General features: G+C 36.0%; 1 pseudogene; it reads left to right on the forward strand.

Moving 5' to 3' along the window:
- The first annotated feature begins 16,124 nt into the window (after window positions 1–16,124).
- LOC127831432 (carnosine synthase 1-like) overlaps window positions 16,125–24,404 on the forward strand; it is a 228,265-nt pseudogene continuing 219,985 nt past the window's right edge.

The following is a 24,404-nucleotide window of genomic DNA, read 5'->3' on the forward strand; positions in this document are numbered from 1 at the left end:
TGACATTGTTTACACAAAACAACCGCTGGCCCTTAACTGACAGGGTTTTACGCCTTGCAGCAGTAAACCAAAGTGTAAACATACATTCAGAAAATGGATTGTCAAACCCCGAGTGCATAAAATTGTAATAACTTAAAGTGCAGATTTATGCACAACTGTATTTTATAAGATACAATCTAGATTCGATATATAAAATCTTATCAATTCGCATGCAATCATTGTTTGGAACAAAAGTGTTTGCATATACATCAAATAAACTGTTGTTTGTATTTAAGTAGCCAATAAGTATATATAAGTACATACGACGTTAGTTTTATACTTTCGAATATTGTATACAGTCAACGCGCGACTTACACTTGACACTTTTGCAAACGATAACAACTATAAAATGGTTGTTTAAGCATTTAATAGTTTAAGCATGTTGCACATGAACATGTTTTAGGTATTCATTCATTTTGAATTAAAATAAATCTAGCTCATCATTCAAACATAGGTAGATCAGTATCCATTTTCTGCATTTAATGTTTTATGGGTCTTTCTTTCCCTGTTGTTTTAACCATTATTTTTAATAAAAACAATGTTAAAGATCTACTGACTCTTACTACAAAATGTTTTATGAATTTAAATATAAATTATAATGATAACATAGCATTTACGTAATCAAATTGGTTTCATTGCCAAAAAAAGATTTTTTAAGCAGTTATAAAAATCGTTTTTAAACTTAATATAATAATTATAGAACAGTAAACGCTAAAGTACTTTACTAAATGTTTCAAACCATTAAACTACGTTTGTATGTAAATCGAATTTTATATTCATCAATAAATCTAGGGACAGGTTGCGATTTAGACGCGATTAAAATAAATGTAAGCATTTTATTAAGAGTAAAAAACACCCGAGGCCCTTTACAAAATGTGTCCACATGCTTTATTCACAAATACTGCGCTTGCTAACGGAAAACTTTATGGTTACTTTTCAATATTTATCAAAAAGGGTCTACAATGTCGACAAGTGTGATTTACATCTGGGAAGAAACATTATCTGTTAGGTTATTAAGTGTCAGTAAGACCAGTCGTGTGTAAGTCAATTAGTTGAACTCTTTACCGTTGTATGCGTTTAAAATTTAGAACGGCTGTCAAATAGGTCAGTCGGTCCGTGTGGTAACCAGCGTAAAAGCAGCACTTGGAGGTGGGTTGAAAATAACCGTTATTACAGGGCGGTTACTGAAAACCTTTTTAATGCGAACCCAAGAGACGTGGTATTGGTTTACTGTGTATTTTAAATAATTATACAATTTGCTGATGGTAGATAAATCGTCGTGTTCCGATTGCCTTATCGCAAAGTGTCCGGCATAAAGGCAGGGAATAACAAGTAAAGATGTTTATCAGTAAATGAATTTCATTATTCAAAACTGACAGGCCCTAGAATGACAGGAACAACTCTACAATTAACATACAAGTTACATATATAAAGTGATTATACACAATTTCCTCGTGTCAACGTTTTATTCTGTTCTGATAACGCGGTGGCCGACTCGCGTTAACGAATAATTGAGCTGGTTTAACGACATAACCGACAGTGGTACTGACTAACATAATCATTTTGAATTATTACTAGATGTAGAATATATATAATAATGCGTGAGAACACGATAACTAACGCATATCAACGACATAGTAAATCAAAATAACATAATGTTATTTACTCATTCGTGGAAACGACAAAAATTCAAACACTATTATTAAGGTTTAATTCAGTTTAAGCCTGTTTGAATCAGTTGTATGATGTAAAAAAATATTCTCCCGAGCTCGAATCACATGGGTTTCCTCCCTTTATTCAGAAATAGCAAAAATGTCAAGCAAATGTATTACATTAGTTACCTCCCATATCAGAACTAGCAGACGAACAATGCACAGCAAACTTACACTGCTTACCTCCCCTCTTTGGACTTTCAGACATATTATAGATAGCAAACAGTATATTTGTATTAATTGATCATACATGTATAGATTTGTTTAGGTTATAATGCATATAAAACAGTGTAAGTAAATAGCGTTAATGTCATAATGCCAAAATGGAAATTAATTTTGTTTCTATATGTTGATGAATGAAGATATTTCACCTAGTTCACGTATATTCAAATAACTATTCAAATAAATACAACAATCATGTTTTAAACCTGCTCATGTCAGTCCTCGTTTGAGTTGTAATCGGTAATTACTAGTAAGCTTATGGTGTACTTTAAGGCCACTCATTGAAAACAAGTAATATGTACCGTGCTCGTTGTACCTTAAAAGGGCCTTTTCACATTTTGGTAAATTGACGAAATAAAGAAATGTTGCAGGTTCGCAATTTCTCGTTTTTGTTATGATATTTGTGATGATACATTAATACTGAACATTGACCATGCTCTAAAATATCCGTTATGTGCATCTTTTGCTGATTTAAAAACCTGAAAATATAAAGCGTTGCAAAGCGAAACGATTGAACAATTTGGAGAGTTATGTTGTTGTCGTTATATTTTTTTAACACTACGAGGATTTCTTATATTTAAAAAAACATCACTCATTGTATAAGCACGGATGGCCGAGTGTTCTAAGTGATAGACTTTTACTCCAGTGGTAAGTGGTTCGAGCCCAGTTGAGACTTACTTTTTTTCTTTCTTTAATGTTATTCTTGTTTTTTACTGGAGCTTTTTGATCCAATTTTTACATTTATCAATATAAAACATTTATTGACAAACGTCAGTACATGCCAATTTCTGTGAAAAAGCCCCTTTAAGACTTATTTACATTCACACGAAGCATTACTTTAAAAATTATTTGTCATATATTTGAACATCTAAACGCTACACTTAATACTTTATCATAATGATATAACTGTTTGGTTCGCGTACATACGCGACAGGTTATTCAAGAGGACCAACATATGCTACAACGCAGCAATAAAACACAAATTTATTGCTTTACATACCTTCACTAGATTAATGATCCAGGCTATTTAAAGATTTATGCGATACAAGGTAACATTTTGAAACGCTGAAATCGTTGCAGTCATTTCGATTTACTGAGTTTGTACTTTAAAAACCAATGAACTTTCAAAGTGTATGTATGTTCTTTGTATTACTGATAAACCGGTTTGTCTGTGCTTTACTGCCTGCCGTGTGGATGCGTTTTAAAAACATAGAGTTTTATTCATTGAAAGCTAGCATTTAAGTGCTACGTATTACCGTATAACTATAACAAATTTCAAACGTTAATGATTAACAATCAAGAATGAAATGTCAGAAGAAATATGATCTGAGCATCAAAGAAATCATAGTTAATCCTATTGCATATTATTTGTGTACAGTCTAAAATTCAAACATTTTAAATTTACATACACGATGTTACTCAATTCTCCACTATTTTGTGCAATTTTGTACGACAAATTGCCACGATATTCGGTTCGGAAACAAATACGATAAACGTTTCGTTATTTTATGTCGCGATAGTGTATTGAAACATTAAGCGACCGAGTTTCTATATTTGCTATATGAAATAATTAAATTACCCGTTAAAGACTCTTTGAAACGAAAACTTTTGGATTGTTTAATGAATTGTATTTCTGTTCAAATCACGGACAAGGATGAATAAAAGCAACTTTTGTGTTACCATATTGGTTTTCATTGGCTAAGTTGTTTAAAAACAAATTCCATCAGGATATGAAGTAAATACGGTAATGTCTCATGGTGACACGATTGAGCATGTGTGCAATATGAAATCAATAGTACCATCCACGACGTTTATGTGTGATATTTAAAATTAACAGTACATACCACTTAAATTAGGATAATTATCAGTTGTTTGTACTTGTTTGAGGTAGTAAGGTAATATACATGGTTATGTTCTTATTAAAGAAGTCCGGGTATTCATGAAGTTTTTAAAGTGCATGTCATGGAAATCTTCAATATAAAATGCTAGTCTGTACTCTATTTGTCGCATCGGTAGTTCACTTTTACAACACGTACTGTAATGAAGCATGTCGGTCAGTACTTTAACTTGTTAAAACGAGTTCACATGAAATTCACTTTTATGCGTGTGATTGATTGATTGAGAAACCCTCGATGAAAACAACAAGTGTACAATAATATTCATGCTTCAACAATTACAACGCAATCGACTAGGTAGAACGCTGTGCCTTTCTATTTCATTAATTATTTCATAAAGCCCGAAATACAACGCAAATTACATTTGAAATATATAGGGTCGAATTAATACATATAAATAGAAAGGAATTGAGTTTCATTTAAATTTCAGAATTGTATTGCTATACGTTTTAGCCATTTATACATAATGAATAGCATAGCATGTTTACTTCATCGAAAATAAGAAGTTATTAGGTTATCAACCGATCAGTTAATAGCTAATGAATAAATCGTAGGCATGTGCTAGTATGTGATTAACTCTTGTGTATGCACAATTGGGAAAACTTAATATAGTGGTACATCACATCAAATAAGAATGCACATGTAGATAGCAGCACAATCCTGGTTATGACACGAATGATCAGCTTCAATACACAATGATTATTAATATGTTATTATGTTGGTAAAAGGATGAACACGAACAACAAGAGGTTTAGAAAGGGACAGAAAAGCATTCATTAAGGCATTCATAATATACATGTGTGTGGGTACTGGTTGCACAAATAATTTGCTTACTTTGCAAATAGCAGTACATTTCAGCAAAATCGTAATCACGTGATTATAAATATTGATTTCCTTAACACAATTGTAAAATCGGTATTTAACCTGAAAATGGTATGGAAGAAGGTATATTTATATCGATCAAAGTTCATCGAAATCGGACTTCCAAATGTGGTGTTTCTCAAGATTGCCGCCAAGATGGCCGCCTACATTTATTTATGATTATAACTATATAACTAGCCACTTAAATTTGATGTTCGTGGTGTTTATGCTACGTCAACATAACATCATCAGACATCTTGTAATTTATTTAAGTTACACAGAAATGGAACATTACGTCAAAAATGTTAGAAGACACAATACGAAGGACCACAATTACGTAACGTTTGACTCAACCATAATGATTGTTACGTAAAACGCCATAGTTTGGGAGAAAATAAACATATTGATAGAATAGTTGGTATCACTAAGCAATGGAATAATGATGACATATAATGTATGGCAATCAGCTGGCCACTATCACCGATACACACTCACTATCTGTCGATAACAGTTGTCTTAGAGCGTTAAAGTGTGGTTGTCATCTTCCTCCTCAGTACTTTTCACTCGTAAAAGAAGTGCTACCCACAATTCCTTTTGCGTTAGTACGCAGGTAAGTAAGACCGGTGTGTACACAATGCCTAATTGTTTTAGCTCGATTGCATCGAAAGCCTAGGGCTTATATAAACGCTCTCGAGTCCAAGGATTTAACATAATCATAAACAAATGGAAACGGTGGAAGATGGCGTTGGTTGTGAAAGAGTTCTTAATGCTACAATGTTTATTGCCCCTTACACATTTTTGCGTGGTTGGTATTTCAGGAATGACGGTGACAGTTCCAATATAATCAGTGGTAAAAAGTAATGCCAATTTTACTCAACATAGAAGACCGATTTCTATCATGGCAAAGCAACGTCAATATAACACGGTTTAAGAACAGTTACAAAATGCACTTTCTGGTCCTTTCAAAATCAAAAAAGTCACCAGCCCATTTTGCTGTAAGGCCTTTTGTGGGATCAAAGATACATACAGACGGTATAAGGCCATTATTTTTGTGTCGAAACTACTTTATGTAGACAGGATATAACTTTCACAATTGTTGAGTACAATGTTCATGCATGCGAGTTCAAATCCGGTACAGCTTGTTTGCACTACTCCTTCATGAATGCAATTCCACATTACATCTATACGAGTGTTCACGATAAGGAGTAGGAGTCTTTCGTGAAAGACATGCCTCCCTCATTCAAATGTATAGGTCAAACTTAGATGTTTAATTGCAAAATTTTACATAACACACCTTTTTCCGATGTATCAATTCATCCATAATTCCACAATTAAAAAATAATTAGATACATAACAAAATAGTTTCTCCAAGAAGAGACTGCATACCGTATGTGATACCTGTGTTAAAAAATCAAATTTGGGCTAATACAGAATGTCCGCATTTACCTTCAGACATCACAGAATTATTGAAATAACACATATTCGCCCAGTGTTAACCCCTTTCACTAAATTAAATGTCACGGTAATACCGAAAGGTCAACAATCGAAATGGTGATACGGATACTAATCATTACAGTAACTTATGTCATTTATCGGGAATTGTTAATTGCATTTCCACATATGATCACAGTGTCGAGCAAGCGTATCGTCCGCAGGCTCTGTATCCCTACGAATCCGTAGTTAAAAGGTAAAGATCACACAAATATATCATTCTGCTTGCGCAGAATTTACCCAAATTAACAATTCATCGCACATTTTAAAATAATGGGCATAAAAACGCGAATTAATATAAAGGTCTAACGGTTTGCAAAAAGCAGACATACATAACACCGCAGCCATGGTCATAAGGATTTAATAAAAATTGTTTGATGAAAAGGACCTCACCGTGGGCATAGAGGAAAAATCCAAAAACGCGGACCATTTTAGCCATACTCTGCGACACTGACGTATTTTTCACCAATACACCGTCACCAGCATGCAGACGATGCACCAACATGTGTGTCGAGTGAAGAGGGCTATGTGGGTTATACGTGAGAAATTCACACATCGCCTCGTCATTGTCATAGATACGCATATTGTGCATCTTGCGAATAAGTCAAACACGCCAATGATGCGTGGAATACGTAGGCGCCATTAATCGGCATTTTTTGCGTTCTCAAGGCTATACCGCACGTAATAAAATATAATCTGCTTGTGACCCAGGCCCGAAATAGCATTTCTCGAAAAAGTTGCAAAGTAGGCAATTTTCGGCACACTTATATTGCGTCTTGAAACGATATAAAATGTAAACATACATATGTACTTTGTTTATTAAACTTTCCGATATATAGTCTCCAAAATGGTTTTGATCTTTGAAAAGATATAGTGTGTAATAATAAAACTTTGTTTCCAAAGTTATATTACGGAGTGGATTTTTATCATTTTGAAATACAATTCCTTCATTTCGATCAGTTAAAGAACTTTTTTTGAAACGTAATATACCCTACATATATGCAATATCGAATGTCGCGTTTTCGCCCATCGTGGTTTATACGTGAATGAAATATTTATTCGAAACACATTATGTTTATTATAACATACTAAAGAACCTTGAAGATTATTAAATGAACCTAAACGTAAGCTCCATTGAAAGGCAACATTACTCCACAATTGATTTACTTTTCTTACTCAATCTGGTCGCAGAGCACAATTTCTTCAACACTTGGCCGGACTGCACCACAATATTGTCATTAAGTTTATAATTGCAAAAAACTTACACGATGTAATAATTTATTTATTTTCTGTATTTCCTTGCTCTATTGCCTTTTACCGTATACACAGGACCCTTGAAAGACGTTTTAAAACGTTAGAAAGGTTGCAACGTGCCCTTACTACGTGCTCTATGTTGTACAGTGTTGAATTCTTACAACTTACTAAATAAACTTAGACCATTATGTTTGCAAAGTCAGCAAATGTAAAGAGCGACCTTTCTAGACATCAGAGCTAACAATATCCCATCACTTTAGGTAACGTTCATCCTAATTCTCTTTTATTGCTGCACTATTTTTTGAGTTAATACGATGGCCCATAATCGAAATATACCAATACGTCCATTAAAATCACGACATTATTTATTTGAACTTTTTTTAAGTAAGTGCTGGGTGTGGAATAAATTGAAATTGGTGTTGTTCTTTTTTAATAATTTGCTTTCTGAATGCGCGTGCATATGTCATGTATACCAGCCCGCTTTTGAAAGTCATGTTAACTTACTGTAGTTTGTCAATATTCATATTCATAGGATAACTGTAAAAGAGAAACTTACCGAAATATAATACCACAGACATGTTTGTTTTTTATTCCTAACTAGTGGTCAGTTAATTCTCAGAAGAATGTTTACGTTCAACAAACACTTCTTAGATTAACCCATTCATGCCTAGCGTCCTGAAAAAAGGACATTGCAAACAGCGTAGACCCAGATGAGACGCCGCATAATGCGGCGTCTCATCTGGGTCTGCGCTGTTTGCTTAAAGGAATTTCTGTAAGAAATATTCTAAATATAGAAAAAAGTATACCAGACACCCCTAATTTTGGAAATAAATTGATCCAATATAGAAGGATGGGAGAGTCCACTGGGCATTAATGGGTTAACCTGAAGTATCTTGTACAGCTTATACAGGTTAGAAGTACGATTCGTCAAACAGGATTAACTTTGATAAAATTGCCACATTTACTGAAATAACGGCACGGTTTATACACGGTTTTATATTCATATTTATTTCGTAAAATACTGAAGGATAGAGTTGATATTTGGAAGCTTCAACATAATAATGTTTTGTCTTCTTTATGAGATACAATATACTCTTACCACAATATTAAAAGTGCACGAGAAAGTGTAACGTTCAATTTAATTGATTATTCTAAATGTGGCCATTTGCACCTTTATCGAGACTTGAACGTGTTAAATTCAGTAGTCAACGATGAACGCCAGTGAAAAATATCAAAGCAGAACATATCAATCAGCAATTCGAAAACAACATACAATTTGGAAAGTATGAATACAGCGTGGCGAAATAAGCCTTTTAGGCTCAGACAAACAAAATAATCTTGATTAATATTTACGTAATTTGCTGAAAGCAGTCTTCAAATCTCTGTTTTAATCTTAGCCGTAGTGAACATATTTAAATGTGGTGTGCACTTCAATTTGTATTCTAGTGCGTATGTATATGCTTCGACGCTCGTTAAAACATTCTCATTCTTTATTGATTACGGTTAAGGTCTGTGCGTGTTTATACGTACATGGAGATAACATGTTTGGATGTAGCCACACAGGTTTGTAAGTGCTTTAGTCGATAAAGCAATTAACATAAGTAGGCCCGCATCCGAAGGAGAGACGTTTTATTTAACACATTATAGTTTATTGCCGGTAATTGAACCAGACTGAAATTGTACCCATGACACAAATATTATACCTTGCGTCAGCCGCTGACGAGTTGGTATTTTACAATATTAATGATATGTACGTGGAGAACGACTGCATCCAATAAATCTGAAGCGACCATTATGTTTACAGTTTCGCAACGATTCACTGCTTCACGAGTTGTGTTTTGGTAAGATTTAAGATCGGATATTGTGCGCGAATCACTAAATGGATTTGTAAACAGCAACAAAAAAATAAATCTTTAAAAATAGTTCCGTAACGTGAACAAAAACGGATAATATCTTAAACATAAGTGTTACATGCTAATACACGAAACTGCACCGCACGATATCAGGATATAATTATTATTTTGAGGTAAGTGTATTGTTTTAGTTTTAAAATCCTGTACTTGTGTTTCCATTTTTCCGGTAAAGCTCGTTTGCGACAATAAATCGGGTGCTAGACATCCATATATTATTATTATTATTATTATTATTATTATTATTATGCACATTAAACGACGCGTGTCATGCGAAAATGGCTCTTATGCCGTATGCGCAGTCTAGTGAGGAGCTACCCACTCCGTTAATGAGATCAGGAAATCTTGATTGACATTTTAGGCTGTAGCGGACTGCCTGAACACACTGCGCGATTGCCGTTTATGCCATAAGACCCATTTTCGCATGACGCGGATCATACTTCGAATCGGGGAGCTGCATGGCGATGGACGTTAATGTACGCGTATCTCGGCCCCTAAAACGTTATGGGCTCGTAGATTTGCATATGAAACTCCTATGTCTTTATGCAAAAGTTACTAAAAGAAGTAGTGTGTGTGTGTGTGTGTGTGTGTTGCGTGTGTATATTTAATGAATTTTGAAACAAAATAAGTGCAGAGAACAGCAATTTTGTTTAAAAGAAGAGCCATAATTATTTTACAGGCAGTAAGGAAAAACTATTACATTTCATTCACTAAATATATAAGTTTGACAAAACACGCAAAAAGAAGACATAAAGAAATTAAATAATTCATATTATATGAATGACTGGAAAGTGATTAATAAACTACTTTGAAGGGAAGTACAGAAAACTATAAAGTTCAATAAGTGGTATTTGTAATAGTATTTCGTATGGTAATAGCTTTCGTTTTATATTTACATAAAATACATTTTGCAACTTTACATGTTGATGTTAATAAACTAAGAAAATTAAGATTATATAGATTGGTGTAATAAAAACGTGTAATGTTTTGTTGCCGCTGTTACCGGAAAAATAAGCAAACACCAATGATATGGAGTTCGTCCTCTTTATCCCGTTGGTTACAACAAAGGCAATAAAGTTCTTCATGAGGGATATTTTTGCGTGCGTATCTACCGGTCTAAATTCTTAAGAGATGGACAGAAGCCCTTAATTGTAAAAATATAAACGTTGACTATTTGGCAATGAATCTAAGTAGTATGCATATTCAAGAAGAGCTTTAAATATTCAATACATATCTAGAGTAGAACTACTATTAATATTACAAAACCTTTCCTGTTTAAAGGTGTCAATAATTCTGCACTTAAATTCGCATACAAAAGCGTGACTTTTAGTTATATTCGCTGTTTTAAAAAAATCCGTTATCGTTTAATTATTGTTTAAAGCTTCCCAGCCAATGTGTGCATCCTTTATATTTAATCTTTGGGTATACATCGTTTGTATACTAATGTTGTACTGTTCATAAGTTTAAACCAATACTAAACAATTCGTTCATATCGTTTTAAATACAAAGGCTATCTGCCCAACCCACCATATTGTGTAGCATTGCAAATGCTTATTTTTACGTTTACAGTCTTTTGCAAATTGTAAATGAATGCGTTCGATCTCTTTGGTTTATTAAAACCGCATGTTTGAAAGGCATAGCAACAAATAGACTCAACAAAATAATCAAACAACTGGCAATATTATTGCATCTGAAGATTGTACTGTTTAACATTTATATAGTAAAATATTAATAGCCTTAAGGGCTTTTCCAACTAAATGTTTTTGATTGAAAGTGAAACTAACAATGTAATTAAAAACCGTGCCAAGATAATTTAAATTGTCGACGAATTCTATATTTTGACCATTATAGGTCTATTTTTCGTCTTGTCAAATGTTATCCCTATTGCAAAAGATCATTACTTTTATTGTTGAAGTGTTAACATTTAGCTCCGAGGAATAACAATACAGATACATTTTATCTAAGTGGTTATGTACTTCTTTTGATAATTTACCTGATATTGCCATATCACCCTCAAATAACTATACAATTAATGTTATTTCGTATTTATTTAAGCCTGACAATGTGCAGTTTTGTAAAAAAAATGTTCCAAATCTAATACAAATAGTGAAAGGAAATTTGTAGAACTATTACCTTCATTTGTCGTAGACGGGCAGCATAACTAATGTTTTCTAAATATGTTGTACACGACTTAACACAAGATTTAAAATGTTCATACAAAGATTTAATTATTTTCAGCAATTAACCCTGTTCAACCCATGTTTCACATAAATTCACTATATCAAAGGACATACAAACTTATTTAAATTTTGCTTTATTTGCGTGCTGACTAACACAAGCAATATTCCATCTAACATAACTAACACTTAATTGTATTTTATTACTATTTACAATATGTGTATGTCCTAGGCCGTATTCCTAGGCTATGACAAATCCGTGAGGAAACATGTACGTCTTCGCCCTAGTGTAGTGTTTTCGAATGGGAGGTTTATGCTCGGTGTTGCTTCTTCTGCTTCAATGTCATCATTAACGTGGTCGGTATCCAACTCACACTTTAGGTTTATTTTGTTGCTAGGTTCTTTATTCGGAAAACCATGTTGAAATGCATCACCTGATCACCTTTTACCGACAGATACAATTGATCGTGTAGTGTCGCTGTATTTCTAAACTGTGCCGTTGATTATTAATGTATCGTCACGAATAACTACGTTGTTCCCTTGCAACCGTTCGGACATCATCCGTTCACCGGATTCTATCGCTATAATCGAGTCAAACAGCGAATCACGATTTTTGACGATGCATCGTCTAAGTTATCATATCATGAACAAGAAATATCTTTAAAAAAGATATACGGCGTTGATTGTGGTCGATGTTTATGAACGATCAAAAGTTATCTCTATGAGATAAAAAGTAGCGGATGCCTTTTTTCTGCGCAGTTCTTAGCTACATCACAAGCAAATCAATTACGGGGTGTTGCGCCAGATTTCGTGGCTTATTTTGCTTTATGTGATATTATTACTCAGATATCTATATTTACAGAATAGAAAAACACAAGAAACATGAAAATAAACGAGTGCATATAGGTCAGCCGGCAATACTCGAATCTTATTTAATTGCATAATTATAGTATAGTGAATTATTGTGCTCATGCTTAATAAACTGGTCTTAATGGATAAATATTTCTAATTAATTTTATCAAAATTGGTCCTTATCATGCAAATGTTGAAAACATATTAAAAATCGATGATTGACATTCCACAATAATATCGCCGAATATCTTTATTTAGTATCTTTCTGATCAAAACAGACTTCAAGTGCACAAAGTTTACGAGACGGCGTTTATATAAAGATTTCTGCAACTAACCGCAAACTGACCTTGATACCTTGCGGATTGGAATGCGATGCATTAAAGTTAGGTAACAATTCTCTGCTGAAACGACGGCTTGTTTACGCCAACTGTACACGACCAAGGCAACAGCTGTGCCTGAAATATTGATATATCGACAAAGCGACTAAACGAACTATTTACTCCATCAGACAAAAATAGCATAGATTCCAATTTTTTCCTTCAATAAAAAGATCGCAACCCCTTCTGGGAACTCCGGTGATGAACTGTATATAAACTCTGACTTTCACACACTGGCCGCGAATTGACCCGAAACCTCGCGGGTTGAAATACAATGCAAGTAAGTACTAAATATGAAAATATATGCTTTAGTATAAACGCTTTTGCGCTGGTAATTCTCTGAAAATAAAAGGTGAACGCACAAACTGTATTTATGTCGAAAATTGATTGTAAAACTGTTCTATCTATTGAGCCTTTTCATTAGAGATAAAATTGTTTCATGCAGTAAAACAGTGTTACAAAGACGCGGATATGTTTCCAATGTTCTGGTGTTATACTCAAATCAGTCAATGGAAATGAAGTGTATTCATTCGTACCTAGCCGCGGGAAATTTTATTTGAATATTATTGGACACTTACAAAGGTCAAGTCAGGGTGAAAAGCTGGCTTTATACAGCTTACGCCGAAAAAAATCTTCATAATGGCAAATTATGTAAAAGACCGAGCCAGTCCGATTGAGATAGCTCGGTTTTTAGCATAGGTGCAACGCACCTATGCTTAAGGTATATACTACATTCGAAAATGCACATGATACGGTTGACCATTATGAAGCCTTACCTGATCAAAAATCAGACGAAATTTCTATTTAATATAGTATATGGTAATTCTACAATTTTTTATTGGGAAACATTTTTCTAACGTTTTCTTCCAAGAATATTGCTGACACCGTTTTTAGTGAATTTTTCTAAGACCGTTTTATGTAAAAAAATCTTATAACCTAAAACAAATTTCGTTCGTAAAACAATTCTATCTGCACTATAAAGGTTACGCATGCGCAATTAATTTCCTTCTATGTTACATATAAAATAGTTGATGTTCGATATCAATTGTTACCATGACCAAGCGTTTCAACACTATATCATCATACATCATTGGAAAGATAAATGCATAATCTTTTGAAAAAATGCATGCCATCAAATTCTATGTGTTGTAACTCAAAATATTTACCTTAGAATAGGCACACCAGTTTTGACACATGTGGAGGCGACCATTTTACTCAAATTGTATGACCTACTTTCAAAGCCGGGAACCATCAACAGAAAAAGTAGAGCACAAAAATGGCTTTTTTTCTTATTGCTTACAAATATACCTTCAAATTAATACCAAAAACAACCATTTGCATTCTATTTTACAAATCCTAGGCAGCATTCACTGAACAATGTGTGCTATATATCCAATTGACTGCATGTAACCCTGTAAACAGGAGTTCCGGTTTGGGGTTATGTGACCTAAATCTCAATCTCCTACGCAGTGGTCTCCCTTAAACTAGAAGTTACTGACCGGGCGAAGCAAGGGAACTAACTGCTGTGAGGAGTTTCTATAAAAATCTGCATTCAGAAATCTGTATTCAGAACTAAATCTGTTGTGCACGTCTGCATCTAACGCTTACCACAATTTTTACGACAAATTCTTGACGCAGACGAATAGGGTAGCGTCTATTTAGCAGCAACTTCCCTGTATCTTGCACCTATGCTTTTAACGCCATCGGCGCTCTCGTTCTTAGCGGCATACCTCGCTGATTATAATTGATAAAGGTATAGGAAGCTCAGCTATAAATAGGACAGCTTATTCTGGGAAAAGATTTAATAATAGTTTGAAAACGCCTATTTAAAATCAGTTATATTCAATCCATTATATGTTTATAGATCAATGAAACAACTATGGATTTTCTGTATTGTATTTGCCATTTGTCGTGATTCAGTAAATAAATTGCGAATTAAAACGTGTATAATTAACTTTCAACGCGATCATGAGTGTAAAGAAAACGAATTATTTCGAACCTGCCATTTGTAAACGTTGTAGCGACTAATGTATATAAACAGCATAATATCCCAATTATACCTGTGATACTCGTTCTTCTGCGTGCTTTCTCATTTTGCATATTCAATAAACTTTTCAAACATAAATTACAGAACCATACCAGTGCACATACTATGTTTGACAATTCATTCGTTTGTTGGATATTGATTCCTGTGTTAAATACATATTAGGTCATATCGCGGAGATTTAGTTAACCTTACCATGTGTTCATGGGCGAACTCACGTATTCAAGTGCTCTTACGACTATGTGCTCATATCCACTTTCGATCGGGAATCATCATGAAATTATTGCCGTACTTAACGAACAAACATGCCTAAGCTTATTGAATTAGAGAAAAAGAACAATAATCAAAGGAGAAAAAGTATATGTTCATGCACATGGGATTGTGAAATCACGTCCGTACACAAAGCATCATTAACTTAGGAAAGGAAACAACGAAATATAAAGTTTGGTTTGATATACATGTGAAATTAAAGAGCAAGGTGTAATTAAAGAGCATGTCAAGTTTTTAATTTATATGCTGAAACGTAATGTTATAACCCACAAACGTTTTACTGTAACTGACAGTATTTTAAGATAAGTGGTACGGAAAATACACGTCGAATACCTTTTTAAAGATATTTCTTGTTATATTTGATCGAGAATGTAACCCGCCTCCCAGTTTCGCTGAAAGGATCAAGTTCCCCAAGGGTACTTCTTCCCCGTACCCCCAATTTTTTTTCGTACCCCACATTTTCGTACCCAATTTCTTTCGTACCCAATTTTTTTTTCGTACCCAAATATTTGCTCGTAACCAAATCTTTTTACGTTCTTATTTTTTTTTTGCATAATTGTTGTACTCAAAATTTTCGTACCCATTTTTTTCCTACCCAAAATTTTTGTACCAACATACACACGTGTGGTGATGTAGATAAACTTAAATAGATGCTTTTATATCAATCCTCTTCAAAAGCATCGTCACACCAGTACTGTCAGTACTTTGATTATTTTATAGTGGAATAGCACGATTTAAGTTTTGTTCACAGCCCTTGTATTGCAAGACTTTGACTAGTTTTATACATTTATTTTAGTCACGCGACTTTATTCGATGCGCTTTTTCAATTTCACAAACGTCTTCTTGTTCTTCACAATTCAGCGTTTGCTAAAAGGATTATCGCATTTTAGTTGCTGTAACGCGACTCATATAATCTTAACGCGATAAATAACTCTAGCTCGATATGTCTTTTTTTTTTCAGAGCAAACAATTTTTACTGAAACAGTATACACTTTTCGTTACCGACAATCAAATATAGCAATGGACATCGTAGCGAGTGTGAACACCGGAAATGACACCGACGTCGACCACTTGAAAGACGTTAAAATTGCTGCAAAGACGAGCAGGAATGTCGGATGGAAGCAGGACGCAAATTTGGGACCAGTGTCCACGTGGACTAATGCGGTATGTAGCACCCGGTTTTGTTTAATTTGTTTGGTGCTATGCTGTTGTTGTTTGATGTGTGTGTGGGGGGGTGTGCGCGTGTGTGCGTTTTGTTGTTTTGGTTGTTTTGGAGGGGTGAGGGCGACCAGAAAGTATTAAGTATCGAAATAGGTTACCCATTAGTAACATACAATCAACCTATTTGAAAGATTCCCGGTGGGGACGCGGACATCGCGAGCCAGTACCACGAGTTGCAATACCATCTGTTCGAGCTTGGGTATCCCGAGACCGTGGATCGCACCCGCGCCCCTCGGGCCGCCAAGGACGCGCCCAGAGAGAAGGCGGTGGTGGCCGTGCTACATCGGGCCGGGAATACCACGTCGATATGCCTGGAAGGTAACGCGCTTTGTCTAACCTCTATGGATCCATACTGAATAGTGAGGTATGCGAAGATTTTATTTGACACACGTGCCTAAGGGTAATAATTCATATTGATATGTATGTATATGTACATGATTGAGGGTATATGCTCGGTTATTTAATTCATGCGCAATAGATTTGTATCGCCAACTGGCACTTTGTTATTGCCGTGTACACGTGAATGTTCACGTAAGTCTATATTTTATAAAATTAAATTTAAATAAGTAATAATCATTGTTGAAATTAGAATGAGTTACAATAACCCATACATATTTTTAACCCCACCCAAGGCGGGCGTCAGGCGCAGGGCACATTTTACATGATTCTGTCGTCGTCGTGTCTCTCCAAGGTCCCCTCTAGTATCCACCGGGGCCTTTACACCCTATACGTGCACAAGGCCGTCACGTTTTACGCAGGCGGCGCAACTTACCTTGACGAATTCGAGCCGCCGAGGCAAGTGACGTATCTCGTGAATTATTTTACTCATGCGGCCACTGGCGGACAGAGAAACGACGGACATACTATTGAGGTAATGTAGCCACCAGCATTTTTTGGTTTCTTAAGGTAACGGACTCTGCAAGCCATGCAGGGTAATCCAAATATATGAGTCGCGTTCTGGAAAAAATGAGCTCAATTAATGTGCGTCAGTCAAGTGTCGTCCCAGATTGGTATGTGTAGTCATCTCTGGCTACTCAGTGACGATACCTTCCCCGTAGAGTGGATTTTCATTAAGAAGAAAGTTTATGTAAACAAAAATTTCCATAAAAGCGGAATGTATGTGCTGATTAACTTGTGTGGACTTCACTGGCTTATCTTGGATAACACCTAACACGCATGCAATAAGCCCAGTTTTCCCACCAAATCTTGCCAGTAACAATGTTTTACATCGCTTAAATGCTTGTCATGCATGTTAATTGGTATTCCATCTATTTAATTATATTCCTTTTTCGCGATACATCAAGGGTTTAACGCCACATATTTTAACAGTGTTCAATGGTATTTCTTTACAGAGTGGTCAATTTATTGTACACTAAAATTATTATGAACAAAGTCAGTGCAACGATTTTTGCTTTAAGTTTGAAGCAAAATTACAGTTAAAAACATAAAAAGAAGCGTATGCAAATTTAGCGTCGGTTATCGAAAATAACATATTTTCAGGCAAATTTGGATTGTCCAATGAGCAGTTCGTATGGCCTCCGTGACGTCATCAATGACCGGCTCTGGTCACGAAGTGTCCTGTATTCCGTTGGCATAGCAACGCCCGAGACGCTCGCGTTCTGTTACAGACCGAAACACAGTCTGGTTGCTGTGCCTGCCAATGCCGTCATCCACGAGTACGAAAGGAACACCAGTTCGGATTTTGTGGCGAAAGAAGTCTCAGAATTCCTGCAAGAGTTGTCCAATAACAACCGCAAAAGGGTAAATGTTGTTTCTTATCGTATGAGTTTCGCAGTGAATCTATTTATTTTTTCAGAATACACATAAAGTATATATATATATATATGCATCTACATGTATTGTAAATAATCAATATATCGACATTAGCTTCGATAATGGAATAACAAAAAAGCAGTGTTGGAATGTTAATATTAAAGTATATGCGCATTGTTTTTCACATAGTGTTTAATTCCATGGAAAATAAGTTGAGTTTTTTTTTCAATGGAAATGTATTGTCCCTTTAAATTTATAATTTTGCCACATTATCATCATATTCGATTACCTTCAAGTCTACTACCTAAAGATTTTCATAAGACCGTCCAAACGAACACAGATGGGAAGCTCGGACGCCTCGGTTTTCAGCATTGAAGACCGGTCCTGTATTGTGGACGCGGTGCTGAAAATGCTGAACGAGCTTCAAGACTCAAACTCCGTTCTCGTGGAGGCTTACATCGACCATCTGATCGCCGGAAGGACCGAGGACGCAAAGTACCTGTGGGTCGCGCCCAGCGCGGATTTCGGCGTAAAATGTCGAGCGATCGTCTGCAGAGATTTTGACAACACACCCGTCTGCACGCCGGTCTGCCGTCTGCTTTTTTTAAAGTACATAATTATTTTTTAGAATAATTTACAGTAAATAATGACAATTTGTAAAAGAGAGGAATGGAAAAACTCTTAGAACGGCGCATGTGATTTCTACCATTACATGGTTTGTTTGTTTTTCAAAATTAATAACGCCTTACTGTTTCGATACCTTTTTGTTATCTTGACCTTTACTCAATGTTTCTGTAAATGTGCACTCAATGTGGAGAAATAACCCTCGTTCTTGTAAAACGGGGCTTAATACGTGTGCATGAAGTGTCATCCCGTATTTTCCCGTGCCGTCCGCACAGGCTTATCATGGACGATAATTTCCGCCTAGATCGGAGACTGGTTAAAAAGACGCCTCCTTTATATGAAAAAGTATATGTATGCGGAAAGTTTTGTACCTGATTAGCCTGTGCGGACTGCACATGCTAATCTTGGATGACACTGTGCGCACATGCATAAAGCCCGGTTGTCATAGAACGCGGATCAAATTGCAGCAGGCATAGAAATAAGTGATGTAAAATTCGTACAAGCTTACAAGTTTTATACAAGGTCTGACATAATTGTGGGACTGGGTAGAAATTATTTCCAATGTTTGCAAGTTTGTTCGAAAATAATTGTCAGACGCTCTCTTTTAAGCCGATCTGCAGTATTTTCAACAAACAAATCGACATCAGAGGTGCTGAGACGGTACCAATGTCCCTCGAAATCATGCTGAAAACTTTGAACATTGTCGACGAAACGTTTATCTCGGAATTCCAGACTTAAATGCGCGCGCACGCAGAGGAGGCGCTTCAGTCAATCATGGACCGCGAGAGTAAACGGTCAGACGAGGAGAGGGTGGAGCCACGTGCGCAAACGGACCTCATTGGTGAGATAGGTTCCGGCAGAAGTAAAATCAAGTCGAATATTATTCGCATTGTCGGACTTATTTTTAAAAAAAAGAAGGATCGAGAACACACTTTAAATTATTTTGTTCAAGTTTAAGCCGCTTAAATCTCATAACAATATTAAATTTTCCCCTTCCCGTTACGTTATGAGAATCGCTCTGGGAAAACGGGGCTTAATTGTTGAGCGTAAACTGTCGGCCCAGGTAAGCCTGTGCAGTCTGCACATGCTTATCAGAGACACACTTTCCGCTAAGACTGGCATTTCGTTTAGAAGATACTTAATTTAAATGAACAATTCCATAGAAGTGGAAATAGCCGTCGCTAATCAGCGTGTGCGGACTGCACCGGCTAATATAGCAAGACACTTAACTCACGTGGATTATGCTGCGTTTTCCCAGAGCCATGCTAATATAAATATCAAATGCATTTTTAACAAAATTATCATCACAGTTGTTGTACTGTTGTGGCGATGGGTTATACTAGTGAAACTCCCCAGCTATGCTTGTGTTACCGGTATATTTTAAAGTCGTAGTCGATCTGGGCATTACTGGCGGTACACTGGTTCAATATTACAAAGGCACGTTTCTGTTCCAACCCAGGCATCGACTACGTTCTTACGGAGTGTAACGGCAAAGTGACGGCAGTAGCGGTGAATATGGATACGCACATGTACATCGGTTACGCTGCAGTGCGCGATAGTTTCGCATCATTCGCGGACGGAATGGTTGTAGAACAAAACAGAACTGTGCAACCAGTGGAAAAAATTCTGAAGACAGCCGGAAACGATATCAGCGATAAAGATATGGCCGTCTTGAAAGTTTCTCATCCAAACAAATTCGAGTGTGGTGGTTTGGACGGTATGTCCGTTCGCCCGTTCGTGAGGACCGCTCTGACCAGATCTCAGTATTTCCTTATGTCGGGGAAGACAATACTGGCGTTAGATGCGGGCGGATTTCACAAGAGGAGAATATGGAGGATGGTGAAGAAAAGTGGTATAAATGTACGTTTACTTCTCTTTATAATATGGCTGTTTTATTTGTGAAAAAAGAGATATTTCTTGAAAACCAACGCATGCCTAGCGGTAAAAGTCTTTTATAATATAATAAGTTAGTGTATTTCTTCATTAAAATCTTTTCAAGACTTTTTAAAGTCTCATTGTTTGGTGTTATCTACATGTATATGACACAATGCCGGTTAGGCAGTTTCTTTATATGATGTTAGTGAAACCTTGTAAACACACTTGATGATAATGTATTTGCCAATCTTAATGGAACCTGATCGGAACAATTATTCAATGTTCAATTATATCTCGGACAAAATAATAATGGGTTACTTGAGGTCAAAAACTCGATCACGAGGTCAAATAAAATAAATAAATGAAGAAAATACCAGGTTAATGAAATAATTAATGCATTGCGCGTCAAGAATCAACTCAGTAGCAGTAATACATGCGCATCTCTGAGTCTAAATTGTTGTGCAATTTTTAGATACACTTGATTACTGATAATTTGTTGAATTACTTAATGTTTTATTCTGCCGATTCTAGTGTCTACTATAAGAAACGAGCACGATGAAGCTTTACTATATCTCACATTGGAGTTTCACACTTGCAGAATTTGCAGAATTAACATTTTAAGATTCTCTAGGAACACTTAGAATACTATTGATTACATTCACACACTGCAGAGTACCAGTGGTGAACTATGAACAGGCAGATGCGGTGGTTATCGTTGCTAGCGTAGTAGAGCTGACGATATCCTAGTTAGCAGCAGACTGACTTGCAAAACTCGCTCTACATTAGTTTTGAGCCATCGCTCACAACTAAAAACTGTTTATTTCCATCGGTTCTCATGTGACCACGTTATATGCTATTTATTCTGAATTTAACGCGTTGGAAAATGTTTTAACTTGATAATTATTCCGTATAAAACGCAGGGACAGGTGATTGTTTATCGTAATTAATAACGTAACACTGGAGTTGGTGTTTTCCCAATATCATTAAACCATATTTCTCGCACACAGCTGGTTATAGTGGATCCAGACCCAAACCACAGACACAAGGACCTAATACACGTCTTAATCCCATACGATGACAAAGGCGACCACGCAAACGACAGGCACCATGCGACCGAGATCATCAGCCTCCTGAAGCAGCGAGACCTCCAGGTGGACGGCTGCCTTACGTTCTAGGAGGACGCGGTGCCATTGGCCGCCATGGTGCGGGAGATCCTGGGAGCGCGAGGTAGGGGGTCAGCGATTGTTATGCTATTATGAGGGCTGAAATTTAGCCGTACCCCCAACCGCCCGTTGAAAACGTATATATTTACACACATTTTAACATGACAAATTAACATTAAGTGTCGTATATGCAAGACATAATGAATGCGCTTCATTAATACCAGAAAAATAGCACCCCTGATTAAATATTATACAAATAAGTTCGTTTGTTGATAATCGTCAATCAAAAACGGAAATAATAAAGCGTTTGCAATGTTTTCAATCGAATTCTTTTGCAAAAAAACCTTTATTACCGACATAGAGTTTAAACTACCCTCCAAATGCAAAAAGCATCAGTGGTGTAGTGGTAGAAAATTAGATTAAAGTAACATTACTATTCAAAATTATTGTTTTGCATATCTTTTCATACGACACATGAACAATTAAATGGTGTTCGTGTGTCGTATGAATAGATATATTCGCGGGAATTAATTGTGGCCATAAATAAATACAAACGAGCATTTTGTATCTACAAAAATCTATGTAATCATACCACATCTAGCGTTTATATTTTGGCTATTGCTATAAGGAACACTGATTGCTTAGGTGGTAACTTTATTTTACAAAATACTTAACGAAATTTTCGTTGATTTTGAGCGTTTTTGAGACTTTAAGATTAGATTTCCCGGATCCGAACTTCAGAACAAGAACATTTCTTATTTTATACTGTTTCTTCTAAGTATAATTATTGGAAATGATTGCAATTATTACAATTTTGTGCCTACACTTATTTAAAGAAATATTTCAAAATACGAACATCTGTTCGAAAGCCTATTGAGTATTATGAACATGGATTTAAATAACGTCCGCTACGGCAAAACAATCGTCTTCCTTTAGAATTGCACCTCCCTAACCAATCGCCTCCGAACACCTCATCATTTGTCCAATACCGTATATTGATCCGTATACTATCCTTGACTTTTTTACCATAGACAAATACGAAAAATAAGTGTGTGTTTTTCTGCATCAACCTATAGTTGGAGCCTATAATAAAGAAAACAGGGTTGGAAATTCCAAGAAATTGTTCAGTAAAATGCAAGGGCCTAAACTTAAGATCTACTCAACTTCTGAAAAACAATGTCTTCATTATACAGCGCTGTATAGTTGCGCAATCGTTATATTTAACCCTTCACCTCTTAGATACGTCTTTTGACGCATGTCTAGTCCCAAAAGTTAATTTTAATTTAATACATTTTTACTAGTTTCAAGTTTTAAAGGCTTCATTTGCAACCGTTAGATACTGATGATTAGCAAACAGCATCAAAGCTAAACAAACTGCGAGTTTCTCGCAGGCTGTTTTGGTTCTATGCTGTTGCAATTAGCCATTTTGTATTTTCTTCTGAGAGGGAAAGTATTAAGTGTATGCATGTTTACCTTTGGTAAATTTAGAATTAATTTTGCTTTTATTAGCATTATGGCTATATCATAATTAATACCTATAACGTCTCTTGGATACTTCACTCGATGTTTATAAATTCGGCCGTGGTAATTATGCTCCCCCAAAAGTTTTTTGAGGGGAACATATAGTCGCCGCTTCGTCTGGCCGTGTGTCCTTCCGTCCGTGTACAATTTTTGTCCGGGCTATTTCTCAGCAACTAATAGCCGGAATTCAATGAAACTTTATGGAAGCTTCACTACCAAGAGGAGATGTGCATATTATCAGCGGATTCTGGTCAGATGATTTTCAACAGACTTATGACCCTTTGAAATTTTCTGAACTGTACATATAGTTCAATTCTTGTCTCCACAACTACTAGACGTATTCTTTTATCTAAATATATAGTGCAATATTGTGACAAAAAAACAACAACAAACATTTGGGGAGCATCACCCGTCTCCGACGGTTTCTTGTTTTGAATTTTGTTGGCGTGTTGATGTCACAAAAACGCGTGCGGTTTTTTCACGTGGGAAAATGCTGAGTAAAGACTAATCCGAATATTATACAATTTCGATAAATAGTATTCGTTATGTTTTTAACCAGGTTTTCCGAAGGAATAAACTGGTTATTAGATTGGCGAATGCGGGCGGGCTGGCTGGCTGGCTGGCGGGCTGGCTGGCTGGCGGGCTGGCGGGCTGGCGGAATAAGCTTGTCCGGGCCATAACTATGTCGTTCAATGTCAGATTTTAAAATCATTTGGCACATTTGTTCACCATCATTGGACGGTGTGTCGCGCGAAATAATTACGTCGATATCTCCAAGGTCAAGGTCACACTTTGAGTTCAAAGGTCAAAAATGGCCATAAATGAGCTTGTCCGAGCCATAACTATGTCGTTCATCGTCAGATTTTAAAATCATTTGGCACATTTGTTCACCATCATTGGACGGTGTGTCGCGCGAAATAATTACGTTGATATCTCCAAGGTCAAGGTCACACTTTGAGTTCAAAGGTCAAAAATGGCCATAAATGAGCTTGTCCTGGCCATAACTATGTCATTCATTGTGAGATTTTAAAATCATTTGGCACATTTGTTCACCATCATGGGACGGTGTGTCCCACGAAAGATTCACGTCAATATCTCCAATGTCAAGGTCGCCACGACTAAA

Source organism: Dreissena polymorpha, chromosome 5, assembly GCF_020536995.1.
Source record: "Dreissena polymorpha isolate Duluth1 chromosome 5, UMN_Dpol_1.0, whole genome shotgun sequence".
Taxonomy (NCBI): domain Eukaryota; kingdom Metazoa; phylum Mollusca; class Bivalvia; order Myida; family Dreissenidae; genus Dreissena; species Dreissena polymorpha.